The sequence below is a fragment of the Protopterus annectens genome, chromosome 8.part0, assembly GCF_019279795.1.
Source record: "Protopterus annectens isolate FY-2018-M chromosome 8.part0, PAN1.0, whole genome shotgun sequence".
NCBI classification, from domain to species: Eukaryota; Metazoa; Chordata; order Ceratodontiformes; family Protopteridae; genus Protopterus; species Protopterus annectens.
The window spans coordinates 995,177,628-995,192,804 of record NC_056741.1 but is presented as its reverse complement, the minus strand read 5'-3'; positions in this window follow the sequence as shown (position 1 = coordinate 995,192,804).

Below are 15,177 nucleotides of genomic sequence, written 5' to 3'. Positions count from 1 at the left end.
ATAGCTGGACTCACTACCCTCTTGTAGACCTTCCCTTTCACTCTTAATGGTACTCATCTGTCACAAATCTCTCTTGACTCTCTTCTCTGCCCTCTCCATCCTGCTTGTACTCTCTTCTTCACCTCTCCTCCACACTCGTCATTACTCTGAAGTGTTGATCCCAAGTATTTAAACTCATCCACATTTGCAAACTCTACTCCCTCCATCCTCACCATTCCTCTATCCTCCCTCTCATTCACTCATAAATATATTCCATCTTAGTCCTTCTGACCTTCATTCTCCTCTCTAGAGCATATCTCCACCTCTCCAGGGTCTCCTCAATCTGTTCCCTACTCTCACTACAGATCACAATGTCAACTGCAAACATCATAGTCAACAGGGACTCCTGTCTGATCCTGTCTATCAACCTGTCTATCACCACTGCAAATAAGAAAGCGCTCAGAGCTGATTCCCTGATATAATCCCACCTCCACCTTAAATGCATTCGTCACTTCCACTGCAGACCTCACTGCTGTCACACTACCATAGTTTTATAGGTTCATAGGTAGGTACTAGGATATCAGCGCAAGGGCCTATATATGTCTAGCCAACAAGTTTCCTGGCTTTTAACACCCAAGAAAGTTATTTTCCTGTGCCCCTGTTGAGCAGTGCCACAGAAGGTATTTCCCGGGGTGAATTTCTTATTTCCGGTCCACTCGTCAAGATTTTTCTTGAAGAGTGCTAATGAGGAGCTCTGCTTGACATAGATAGGTAGCTTGTTCTAGAGTATGGGGAGTCTCTGGGACAGGAATATATCCCTCCAGCATGTTCTGTTAATGGTGTTGACAAGGTTTAGGTCCCTGAGGCGTGTATCTTGGAGGGATTGAAATTTATTTAGTTGTAGCATGCCCAACAGCTCTGGGTTTGACATAGCTTTGTATATTAGGCAGAGATCACCTCAGAGTAGGCGATATACTATGGAGTAAAGCTGGAGGTTTTTGAGACGGTCAGCATAGGGCATCTGTTTGAGGCCCATAATCCTCTTTGTGAGGTACTTCTGTGTCCTTTCCAGCTGTTGCAGATGTCTTGTGAGGTACATTCCAAAAGGGGCATTGTACTCAATAATGGGTCTAATGAGAGCTGAGTAGAGGGGAACAATGACCTCTTTTTTCCTGGATGCGAACCCTTTCATGATAAGGTATGCCATGTAGAAGGATTTCCTGACTACTGTGGCAATGTGATTATCAAAGGAGAGACTACTGTCCACCTGAGTACTGAGGTCTCTTATCACACCATCAGCATTAAGTGGGCTGCCACCTATGTGGTAATTCATGGGTACAGAGTTTTTACCAAAGGGGATGATAATGCACTTTTTGGCATTGAGCTTAGGGCCATGGCTCTGACACCAGTCATCTGTCTCAGTGAGGCCCTTCTGTAGGATGCCCATGTCATTTGGGGACATGACTATAACACCTAATTTGCAGTCATCTGCAAACTTTGTCAGCCAGAGGTCCTCTGTGTTAGCCCTTACTTCAGAGAAGTAGATATCAACCTCTTTCTCTGTATACCCTTGTACATATCCTGTACCACTCTTACATATTTCTCTGCCACTCCTGACTTCCTCATACAATACCACAACTCCTCTCTAGGCAACCTGTCATATGCTTTCGCTAGGTCCACAAAGACAAAATTCAACTCCTTCTGACCTTCTCTGTACTTCTCCATTAACATTCTCAGAGCAACCATCACATCTGTAGTGCTCTTTTCCTGCATGAAACCATATTGCTGATCACTAATCATCACCTCCCTTCTTAACCTAGCTTCCACTACACTTTCCCGTAACTTCATGCTGTGACTGATCAGAGTTATCCATCTGTAGTTACTACAGCTTTGTACATCACCCTTATTCTTAAAACTGGTACCTAAACACTTTTTCTCCACTCCTCATGCATCCTCTCACTTTTCAAGATTTCATTAAATAATCTGGTTAAAACCTCCACTGCCATTTCTCCTAAACACCTCCATGCTTCCACAGGTATGTCATCTGGACCAACAGCCTTTCCATTCTGTATCCTCTTCATAGCTATCCTTACTTCCTCCTTGCTAATCCATTGCACTTCCTTAGTCACCATATCCACATCATCCAACCTTCTCTCTCTCTCATTCTCTTCATTCATCAGCCCCTCAAAGTACTCTTTCCATCTACTCAACACACTCTCCTCACTTGTGAGTATGTTTCTCTCATTATCCTTTATCATCTTTATCTGCTGCACATCTTCCCTAGCTTGGTCCCTCTGTCTAGTCAATTGGTACAGATCCTTTTCTCCATCCTTAGTGTCCAACCTTTCATACATCTCTTAATATGCCTCATCCTAGGCCTTCACCACCTCTCTATTTGCCATGCACGTCATTTCCTTATACTCCTGTCTACTTTCTTCATCTCTCTTACAATCCCACTTCTTCTTCACCAACCTCTTTCTCTGTATACTCTCCTGTCCTTCCTCATTCCACCACTAGGTCTTCTTGTCCTCCTTCCTCTGCCCAGATGTCACACCAACCACCTTTCTAGCCATCTCCCTTATTAGCTCTGCTGTAGTTACCCAGATATTTGGTAATTCTTCACTTCCACCCAGTGCCCATCTTAACTCTTCCCTGAATTCAACCTCACATCACCCTTTTTCAGTTTCCACCATGTGATCCTTGGTGCTGCCCTCACACTCCTCCTCCTCTTCTTGATCACCAATGTTTTCCCACAGACCAACATGTTATGTTGCCTAACTACACTTTCCCCAGTCACCACTTTACAGTCTCCAATCTCTTTCAAACTTCCCTGCCTGCATAGGATATAATTCACCTGTGTGCATCTTCCTCCACTCTTGTATGTCACCCTATGCTCCTCCTTCTTGTTAAAATACGTATTCACCACAGCCTTGTCTATCCTTTTTGCAAAATCCACTACCATCTCACCTTCTGAATTTCTTTGCTTAACACCATACCTGTCCATCACTTCCTCATCCCCTCTATTCTTTTCACCAATATGCCCACTGAAATCTGATCCAATTGCCACTCTCTCATCCTTGGGTACAGTCATCACCATGCCATCTAACTCACTCCAAATGTTTCTTTCTCATCCATCACTCACCCAACTTGTGGAGCATATGCACTAACAACATTCATCATTACACCATCAATTTCCAACTTCATAAACATCACTCTATCCGAAACTCTTTTCACCTCCAAAAACACTCTTGGCATACTGTTCCTTCAGGACAACCCCTACACCATTTCTCCTCCCATACACACCATGATAGAATATTTTGGACCCACCTCCGATACACCTAGCCTTACCCCCTTCCATCTGGTCTCTTGCACACACAATATATTAACCTTCCTTCTGTCCATCATATCAGCTAGCTTTGTCCCTATAACAGTCATACTGCCAACATTAAAAGTTCCTACCCTCACTACCACACTCCTAGCCTTTCTCCTTTCTTTCTACTATATGAGTGTCAGACATCCTCCAGAGTATGCCTGTGAATGCAAAGACTACTGTGCTATCAAATGACTTACAGCAATATTAAAAAAGTGCCACTAATTTTGGCCCATCACCCCCCCCATATATGTGTGGCATCCACCAGATGTCCTGCTCTAAGAGGTTGAAAGGAATGACTGAGCAGCAAGAGTATAAATACAGTGTGCCATACTGACATAGAACAGAAATGTATATCAGGTATTACCTGTGCATGTGTATGTATGAGTAGGTGTATCTGGCCACCTCATAACAGCAGACATGGGATGCAAAATATCAGGTAAATAAGCTGTACATGTTGTACATATGTGTACTCTTAGTTTCTGTGCATACAACAGAGTTAGAGATCTACAGTTACTGATGGTTGCATTGCCATGACACAGACATGGGTACTAGAATAAGCATGATTATCAGGTTTAAACTGGAGAGGTATCCAACTGTGTTATGACCTTGTGTCCATGCCTACTACAAACAGCTATATGACCACCTATGTCATCTGTATGGACTCAGCAATACCTTACTTGCAAAACCTGCCTTCACTAAGGTGGAGTAATCCCCTTTACTGGACAGCAGCAATACACAAGTCACATAATTGGTCGCTATATTGGCTGTACAGGGCACAGTAGGAGCAGGCACCAACTTGGCAACAAATTAACCTTTGTCTGAACAAGAATATAAGGTCACAGGTGGATTACTGTAACTCTAACTATGAGTACAAATTGGACACATCCACCAAGGGCAATCACAAGGCTGTCTTCACATATCTCTGCAATCTCAGAGGCAACAACCCAACCCACCCTGTAATGGTGGTCAATCACTCCATACACACACACACACACACACACACACACACACACACACACACACACACACACACACACCATAGCTATAGCTAACCTGCTGCAGACAGGTTTAAGGCAAACATCACCCCCCGGCTCACCATCAGTATAGATGGATATGCATAGCACCCGCACCCCTCCCCTCATCATCAGGGAGCAGGTGCATATTGCCTAATCAAAGTCAACAAAAGCAAGCCTCCATGGGACCTGATGATATTCCTGTCAGCATCCTACATGAACTGAGGCATATGCTTCCAGCTCCATTACACACTGTATGCAAACAAAGCCTGAGCACCACTGACATCCCATCTGCAAGGATGATGGTCACTGTCATCCTTCTACACAAACGTGAATGATGAATGGTGGTTTATGAAATATACTGGCCCTCATTGGGGGAGCATGACATATCAGGACCAGGAGTGCAATGCAGGTTCATACTGTGCTGATAGATGACAGGGGTATGATGTAGTTGTAAGTGGTTGCTAATAATAGGCATTGTTGATGTGCTGGCTATGTAAATAACTTTGGGCAATGTCTGAGGTCCCGTGATGTATTTCCCTGTTTATGTCTTCCAGGTGACATGCAGTGGCAGCCAGCATATACTACAGTTGAAAATGCAGCCATCATCAATGCAATAATCCAGCACCATGGGGTGATGTTCAGCCATAGCCGACAAAATCTGCGGGAGCAGACTGCCTTGTGGGATGGCCTTGTCCACAGAGTTAACAACTTGGGCCACCATGGCCACATATGCAATCAGGTCAGGCATCGGGCAACTGACCTGATATGTTGTGCTCAGCAAAGGGCTACTGCTGTGGCCAGGGACCATACTGCTTCAGGTGGGGGTCCAGCCACACAGGCCCCACTTATGGCAACAGAAGAGCTCCTTGCCAGTCTTGGGGTAGCCCCCACACAACAGCCAACAAAAGAAACACAAGTCGTGGATGTGGGTGGCACCCAGGCAACAGGCAAGGAGCATCCAGGTAAAGCCACCGTGCACATCAATTTAATCATGTAGCAGTCATGCTGTCTTCTATAGAGTAGTTAGATTCATATGTCAGTTCAAACTGCATTTGTGGGTGGAGTTTAGTAATTCACACAAGTGCACATCTATGATGAAGGACAGCAAATTGTATACTATCAGAGTTTGTACTATACATGTGCAAAAAAGTAGCATTCATCTTGTACTAACGTCAAATGTGAGTCTACTGACAATACCTCTCCCCCACAACTACACAGATACGTCTGGTCTGGATATGGGGCAGCAGCCTGAAGCCGGTGAGTATGAGATTTTCCTGTTGTGGCTCACAAGTACTGCAGGGATGTTAAGGTCATGCATTTCACCATGCACTCAACTGTTACTCTCAGTCATATTGCAATATCTGCATGTTCACTTGTGGTGGGGTTAACTGCATTGCATCACAGTGTCATCACAGGGGACTATTTGCAGGAGATGTCACATATCTGTAGCATACCTCACAACCTGTCATTGCAAGAAATCTGGATAAAGGCTCACAAAATGGGGGACAAAGGCCCAAAACTAGGGACATATTTTATAAATTAGTGTTATACACTGCATAAAAGTGGTGTACACACCTGTTAGAATGCCAGGTGTTTGTGGTATACAAAAATGAGAGCACAATAAAACATTTCCAAAACCTTCCAACCTTTCATGTGACCTATACTCTGTACAATTCAACTGTAAAACAAACAAATCTGTTAAGGGAACAATTATGACACATAAAAAATGTACAAGAAGCTAGATGCATACATGTGCACAGACTGAAGCTAATGCTCTGTTGAAGCAGATTTCGATATAATTACAACAATACGTCTTCTTGAGTACACACCTGCCATCAATTACAGAGACTCTTTGATTAACAGCAAATAACGGTCAGCTATCCTACCAGGATTATTCTAACATTTATTCAGTTGCCTGCTACAACAGCCATAGTTTGCATAGAGCTTATGAAGCAGCAAAGGGGTCTCATTTGTGAAAGGTATCAGCTTAGAGAAGGGTACACACACATTTCCACAGCATTGCATATACAATGGAACACAGTGAAGACAGTCATCAAATGGTGGTGAAAATATGGGGCAACAGTGACATTGCAAAGAACTGGACATCCCTCCAAATGTGTGGAAAAGACAAGACCTAAACTGGTCAGGGAGGCTGCCAGGAGAACTACAGCAACACTAAAGGAGTTGCAGGAATCTATAGCAAGTACTGGTTGTGTACTACATGTGAATACAATCTCCTGTATTCACTACATGTCTGGCCTATAGGGTAGGGTTAGAAGATGGAAGTCTTTTCTCACACAGAACAACATCCAGGTCTGGTGGATTTCTCAAGAAAAATACATCAGGTCTCCCAAAAGCATGTGAGGAAATGTGTTATGGTGTAATGAGACCAAGGTTGCACTTTTTGGCCATGATATCAAAAGGTTTGTTTGGCATAATAACAACACTGTGCATCACCAAAAGAACACCATCCCCATGGTGAAGCATGGTGATGATAGTGTCCTGTTTGGGGTTGCTGTTCATAAGCTGGAAGTGGGTCTTTAGCCAAGGTGGAGGGGATTAGGAACAGTTCCAAATACCAGTCCCTTCTGGTCCAAAATCTTTATATGTCTGCTAGAAAGCTGTAGATGAAGAGGAATTACACCTTTCCACACGACAATGATCCAAACCATAAATCCAAATCCAAAACGAATGTCTTCACTAGAAGACAATCAACATTTTGGAATGGCCCAGTCACAGTCCGCACCTACATCCAATAGAAAATCTGTGGGGTGCCCTGAAGAGGGCTGCGCAGAAGAGATGCCCTCGCAATCTGACAGAGTTGAAGGGCTTCTGCAAGGGAGAGTGTACAAATATTGCTAAGTCGAGATGTGCCATGCTGATACACACATTCCCAAGAGGACTGACTGCTATTATGAAATCAAAAGGTGCTTTAACAAAGTATTAGTTTAAGGGTGTGCACAGTCATGCAACCAGCCTATTGTACATATTTCAACTTCTGCATGTAACCCCCTAACCGATGTGTTTGTACTTCAACTGGATTGCACAGGTTATAGGTTACATTAAAGGTGGGAAATGTTATCACATAATTTCTGTGGTCTCATGTTATAAATCAGACAAACCTGGCATGTTAACAGGGGTGTCTACACTTATAATAATATCCACTGTAAGCTTAAAAGGTTGTTAGTGTAACCGGTTCTGTTGTAACATACATGTTCTGTAGGTTCTGAAGTGTGAAACTCAAAATATGTCATTAATTAATCGCACCAGTCCTCAGAACTTCCCAGTAATGTGTTAGACAAACACAGGATTTGTGAAGACCAGACCAGAAATATGAGCCACACATGTAGACATTCATCAACACTCTGCACAGTTGAGAGGTATGTTCTGTAGGAGTTGCTACTGTGCTATACAGGTGAACAGCAGCTATGTGTACATAGGTGCAGTGTGTGCTACTTAAAGCTCATCACGTACTAATACTACTCAGGTATCATAGAGCTGTATATAAGTAGTAACATTAAGTGGAAAGGGCTGCACTGCATGATGTCAAGGGCCTGTCCAGGGTGTGTATGTACTGGTCTGACTGTGTTGTGAATGTCACCAGTTGACTATTGTGAGGTCTGTGTAATGTCTGTCTGCCACCTCACCTTTATGTGTCTGTGTGTAAGTGTGCTTGTGTCTGTGTGCATGTGTGTGCATGTGTGCTTGTACATGTGTGTGCATGTGTGTGTATGTGTGTGCATGTGCGTGTGCGTGCATGTGCATGTGTGTGTGTGTGTGTGTGTGTGTGTGTGTGTGTGTGTGTGTGTGTGTGTGTGTGCATGTAGCAGCAAATGTTATAGTGCAGGTATTAATTTACATATGTTGTCTTCCCACCACAGGTGGATATGGTGGTTGTGGTCCCTCCCACTCAGAATCTGATGTCAGTGTCTCTGCAGACTCTGACAATGATGATAGTCATAGTCAGGCACAGGTGGGGTTGTCAGGGGCTGAATCTGTGCCATCAGTTGGTCTCCCACAGTCATCCACAATGTCCCCATACACAGTCACAATGCCCACACATACCACATCCCCAACAGCCACATATGATGGGCAGTTGGCAGGTGGTGACATGCAACAGTCTAGTGTGATGACTATAGCAGGTGTGAGTGTAGACACTGGCCATAGCCACAGTCAGGTGAGGTCCCACACAGGCGGATGGACAGGGTTCTTGCAGGAGGACTGCTGCTCGTCAAGCCGCTGTTGCAAGTGCTACAGCAGGTGTCACCAGATGCATGTTCCAGGCTGTCATGGATGCACAGGCACATAATGAATGCTCTGGAGCATTTCTCCCTGGGCCTCCGCTGAAAACAGGATCTGTGGAACCTAGTTGGACTTTTCCGGTCAACAAATGTTAAATAAATAAAAATAAAATAAATAAAACACCAGCCAAATACTCAGGGTCTTGGATGCAACTCTTCTTGATTTATGTGGTGACATACATGACCTTGTTGAGGCCAGATGTCAAAGTACTGAGGTCATGAATAAATGGTGGGGTGAGACCTTGGCAATCCTCGACCATGGCATGTCTGTGCTAGAGTGTGTGGTGAGATATAGGCATCAGCCACATGGATGTAGGTCAGCACTAACATCAACTGAGAGTCTACGGGGCCATGCACATTCACACTCCCATAGTGGCAGTGACACTAGCACTACTGAAGAGGGGTTGCTGTCCACATCACAATGGAGCAGGCCATGGGCACATGGTCCTTGCCAGTCTAATGAGAGACATGGATCCAGCAGGCAGCAGGCAGCAGTCACCATCAGGAAGCAGCACTGCATCTGGCCTTGGGCCTGGTGGTGCCAATGAGATCCCTGGCTGGACCTGTTCCCATGTCCATGGCCACAGATGGAGTACTAGATACCCTGCCATGTACAGTCCACAGCTCTCAAACATACCCTTGTATAGGGCAGCCACATGGTGTGACTGTGTGCATACATACACACACATATCTGTATCACAGGCAGGTCACCTCCAGACACACACAGCACCTCTGCACAGCCCATCTATAGTATACCCCCCAAACACACACGCATGATGTCAAGTGTATGGCCCATCCTAGGCCTCTGGCAAACCCACATCACACCCTGTGCATATGATGATACCTGTGCCATATCCCTGTCATCCATACCATCAATGCAGGGACATGCTAATATGGGTTTGATGCACAGGATGAATATAGTACAGTGTAGCTATGTAATACTGTGTACACTGCTGTATGCTTGCATTTATTATGGGTAAAACACCGAACACGAAGAGTTAGAGCCACGAGTAACTTAAAACACTTTGCTGTAATGCGTATTTAGCTTAACACAGTTTTATTAGCGTTTTCGGAAGCAATAATACGTTTCCTTCTTCAGATTTAAAAGCAAAACCTCCAACCACCAACCCATAACCATTTTAAACCATTAATATGTCATGTGATGTGATTACCATGTGCAACTGCTTATTCCTAATTAACTAATTGCATTCAATATTGGTATTAACCATGTTTTGGAAATATACATTATAAATAAACTATGATTATTTATGCTGGTTTACATTCACCATGATAAAATTGCAAAACTGCATTATAAAATCAACATTTAAAAACACATTAGAAATGCATTAAAAATAGAAATGATGCAAAACAATACACTTTAAACTAAATAGATGAATGAATAGACTATACAAGTATCCTTAGGTGCTGCAGGACTAATTAGTTTCAAAGTGATAGGTATTTATAACTTAGACTTGGAACCTCGAGAGCTAAGCTTACCCTACATTTTCAAAATGCTCATGCAATATCCATAAGTGGACCACTAACTTAATGAATTAACTAAAAATATGTATTATAAAATAATATAATATGTATATTTTTGAACAATTAATTATCTTTTTAGAGCCAGCTTTTTTAAAATGCTTGCAACAGAAAGCTGTTCATTAAGACCTGGGGAAAAAGAAGCCGCAGTTTTAATCTGCCAACATAATTCCTCTACCTCCAACTGAGTTTGCCAGGGTCCTATATAAGGGGTATCTTTGACCTGTTTAAGTACAGTGAACTTAAACTGGTGGCTCGGGTGCTCCATAATGTGGTTAGCCAACGCGTTGTTTGTATCCCTCCTTGAGATGGCATAGGAGTGCTCGTAAATACGCTGTTTTAATTTGCGTTCAGTCTTACCTATGTAAAACGCGTGGCATACTGTACATGTTGCCACATAAACAATTGCTTTAGTGTTGCAATTATATTTACCCCTTACCTTATATTCAGTTCTGTTAACCATAACTGCTGTTCCCTCCTTAATGAACTTACATTGTGCACAACTGCCACATTTCCCCATACCTGACACTGAAGATCTCAGCCTGGGTCTACCAGTTTCCAAGAGGGTCTTTAAATTAACCCCTCTTCTAAATGTAATAGCTGGTGGGGCACAAGAAAATTTCTGAATCTTCTTGTCATTTAAGAGCAGTTTCCAATTTTTGCATAGTATGTCCCTAATGAAATGATGGTCTATAGAGAAGGTACACAAAAACCTAAGGTTGTTGTTAGATTGACTCATACGAGGTGATTGTGATTCATTGCCTCCTTCCTCACATGTCTGGTGAGTCATCGGACCGGCCTGTAAAATAGGGCTAAAATGCCCTATGAGGCGTTTTTGTTTAACCTCTTCCCTGATCCCTCTTATTAGCTCATTTGGGTAGCCCCTATTGTGAAACATATTGGAAAGTTTCCTGCATTCTTCATTAAAATCATTGTCATCTGTTACCATTCTGGCGGCCCGCACCATCTGCCCTTTTACGACTGCTTTCTTTTGATGGTGTGGGTGGCAACTAGAGTAGTGTAGGAAACCATTCGAGTAAGTTGGTTTCCGATAAATATTGCTCTTAAATCTAAAATTAAGATTGTCCTTATGCAATGAAATATCCAAAAAACTAATATGAGTGTAACTAAATTCAAAAGTGAACTCCAAAAAGTTTGTAAATCTAGAAATAGAGCTAATAAAATGGGGAATCTGCTCTGGGCTACCCTTCCAAAGAAAAAACATGTCGTCCTGGTACCTAGTGTACCAGGCGACATATCCATGAAACATGGGGTCCTTGAACAATAGTGAATTCTCCCATTGGGCCAAGACACAATTAGCGTATGCTCCACCACAGGGTGAACCCATGGCCACCCCTGAGGTTTGCATAAAGGTACGGCCTTCGAACCTAAAAAAGTTGGAAGAGAGAATTAACTCTAATAGTGTCTCAACTAGGTAAATAATTTTGTCATTGACTTTTCTGGCCAACATGAATTCTCTAGTCCACTCCAGTCCGATGTTGTGTGGGATCACAGTATATAAGTCCTTTATATCAACTGTGAGTAACACGTATGCCGGATCAAATGGAATGTGGTTGATGGTGCTCAAAAAATTCCAGGAGTCCTTGCATATGTGTGTTTCTTTTGCTATCAAAGGTTTAAGTAAACTGTCAACGTAGGTAGCGCAAGCACTCGTAATGGATCCCCTACCATCAACAATAGGTGTAAACGGGGGATCTAGGGTGGACTTATGAATTTTGGGCACCCCAAAGAACACAGGTAACCCAGGTGACGTCATAGTTAGATAATTGTGTAAATCAATGTCAATGTAGCCTTCTAAGAATAGGTCTTCTAAAATGCTCCTAATCTTCCCATAGGCTACATTGATCTCATTGATGCTTATCTCTTGATATGGCCCTAACTCCAAATGTGCCAAAATTTTAGCCACATATTCATGGTGATCCATGAAAATGAGCCCATTCCCTTTATCGGGTTTCATAACCCTGATATTACATTCCTTCAAAGTACGAACCAAGTCCCTGTCCTGCTCGGTTACATTTGGTCTAACCTCTTTAATATGTGGTCGACTGGCAGCTAAATGTCTGAAATCCAATTTGCATGCCAAATCAAATACTTTGAGGCTCTGTGACAATGGTGGATTAAAAACACTAGCAATCCAGAAGGGTTTCACAAGGGTAGGCATGTTCCCCAATAAAATATGTAGATTTAATTTTTCTATAAACAATTTCAAATCTATGATAGTTTTCACTATATCAAAGTGTGTATCCGGAACAAAAGTGAGTCCCTTAGAAAAAAAGTCACACATACTTTGCTCAATGTGAAAAGAAGTGAAATTGTAAATTTTAAAGTCTCCTTCAGTGCTATGTATTATATTCAGGCTCACTCGAGATAGGGCTACCTCTTCCTCTGGTTTCATTTGTTCTTCGGAGTGTTCTGGTTCCTGTTGGACCTCAAGTTCCTCTGATTGAAACTCTGCCCTTGCAGAAAACCCTGAGCACCCAATGGCTCATCTATGTTATTGTTATTTATTTGGATACTGTTGTTACCCCCATTGTTGACATTATTAATGTCATTTCTTTGATTCTGGTTGCTAAGACCTTGATTGTTAGAATGTGTTTCACCATTCTGTGATTGAGGGGCCCCATTAGAGTGGGTAGGAGATGATGAACTTGCTTCCTGCCCACTTCCTTGATGCCCATTATCAATACCTCTAAACACAAATTTAGTCTGTGCAACTGGTGGGGGTGGCGGGTAGGCCTTATTGTTGGAGTACTGAAACAAGTCTCTGTCAATTTTCTTTTTCTTGTTATTTGATAACTTTAACATGGTTGCGTCAATACTGGTAAAGATGCGCGTATATTCATACTTATATCTAGTGAAATCCTGATTATTTTTGATCTCTTGTTCCAGCGCTTCCAAATCATGCTGGTAACTTTCTATTTGTTGCAAATAATGCCCTATAAGTGCCCGCATATAATCAAACCCCTGTTTATCAAATAGTTCTAATAATTGTTTATGGAAGCTTGAACTATTGACTAGCCCCACCGGAAACCTCCATTGCCTGAGGCCCTTAGGGACTATGCCTTGTTCCAAACATTCCTCTAAATAAGCTACTTCTAATTGTAGCTTCCTGCATTTAAACAGCTTATAGTCAAATTCACTAATAGTGATGGTAATGTCAGTATTGGTACCTTCTTGTTGCTGCAAAGGTCCTGCTGCATCTTGAACATTGATCGAAAAAAAGTTCTTTTTGCACAAAAAACTGTTAAGTGAAGGAATGGAACAATTCCCATTCTGCGTTGCTCCATTTTCCTTGGTTACTTGCCTCAGTTGCGCTTCCGCTTGCGGCTGACCTGCTGGGATGTTAGAATCCTGCAGTGGATAACTGCTAGCATTAACTCCATGTTCAACGCCAGCTCTTTTACTGTTACAAACGGGTTGCTGGTTAAGAGATCCTAGGTTGTGATGCTGTTGCTCCATACCCTGGTCTCGCGAAACATTTACACAAGATCCTTTTACGTTGTTGTCCAGAACTTCAAAGCGCTGGGTTAAATAATCCAACCGCCCCATGATCATCTGAATGAGAACAGTCAAGTTGCCATCGTCGGCGTTCACCTCCCCGATAGCCTCAGCAGAGCTGTTATCAGCGTTATCTCCTTGCTCTCCCTGTCCGTTTTGTTGAGTAAATAACAGGGGAGAGAGAGAATTAAGCACTCTGGCTCCTACTTCGTTAGCCATATAGCAAACCACAAACAGAAAAGACTTTCACAAACTATTAAAACACCAAACATGAAGAGTTAGAGCCACGAGTAACTTAAAACACTTTGCTGTAATGCGTATTTAGCTTAACACAGTTTTATTAGTGTTTTCGGAAGCGATAATACGTTTCCTTCTTCAGATTTAAAAGCAAAACCTCGAACCACCAACCCATAACCATTTTAAACCATTAATATTTCATGTGATGTGATTACCATGTACAACTGCTTATTCCTAATTAACTAATTGCATTCAATATTGGTATTAACCATGTTTTGGAAATATACATTATAAATAAACTATGATTATTTATGCTGGTTTACATTCATCATGATAAAATTGCAAAACTGCATTATAAAATCAACATTTAAAAACACATTAGAAATGCATTAAAAATAGAAATGATGCAAAACAATACACTTTAAACTAAATAGATGAATGAATAGACTATACAAGTATCCTTAGGTGCTGCAGGACTAATTAGTTTCAAAGTGATAGGTACTTATAACTTAGACTTGGAACCTCGAGAGCTAAGCTTACCCAACATTTTCAAAATGCTTGTGCAATATCCATAAGTGGACCACTAACTTAATGAATTAACTAAAAATATGTATTATAAAATAATATAATATGCATATTTTTGAACAATTAATTATCTTTTTAGAGCCAGCTTTTTTAAAATGCTTGCAATAGAAAGCTGTTCATTAAGACCTGGGGAAAAAGAGGCCGCAGTTCTAATCTGCCAACATAATTCCTCTACCTCCAACTGAGTTTGCCAGGGTCCTATATAAGGGGTATCTTCGACCTGTTTAAGTACAGTGAACTTAAACTGGTGGCTCAGGTGCTCCATAATGTGGTTAGCCAACTCGTTGTTTGTATCCCTCCTTGAGATGGCATAGGAGTGCTCGTAAATACCCTGTTTTAATTTGCGTTCGGTCTTACCTATGTAAAACGCGTGGCATACTGTACATGTTGCCACATAAACAATTGCTTTAGTGTTGCAATTATATTTACCCCTTACCTTATATTCAGTTCTGTTAACCATAACTGCTGTTCCCTCCTTAATGAACTTACATTGTGCACAACTGCCACATTTCCCCATACCTGACACTGAAGATCTCAGCCTGGGTCTACCAGTTTCCAAGAGGGTCTTTAAATTAACCCCTCTTCTAAATGTAATAGCTGGTGGGGCACAAGAAAAATTCTGAATCTT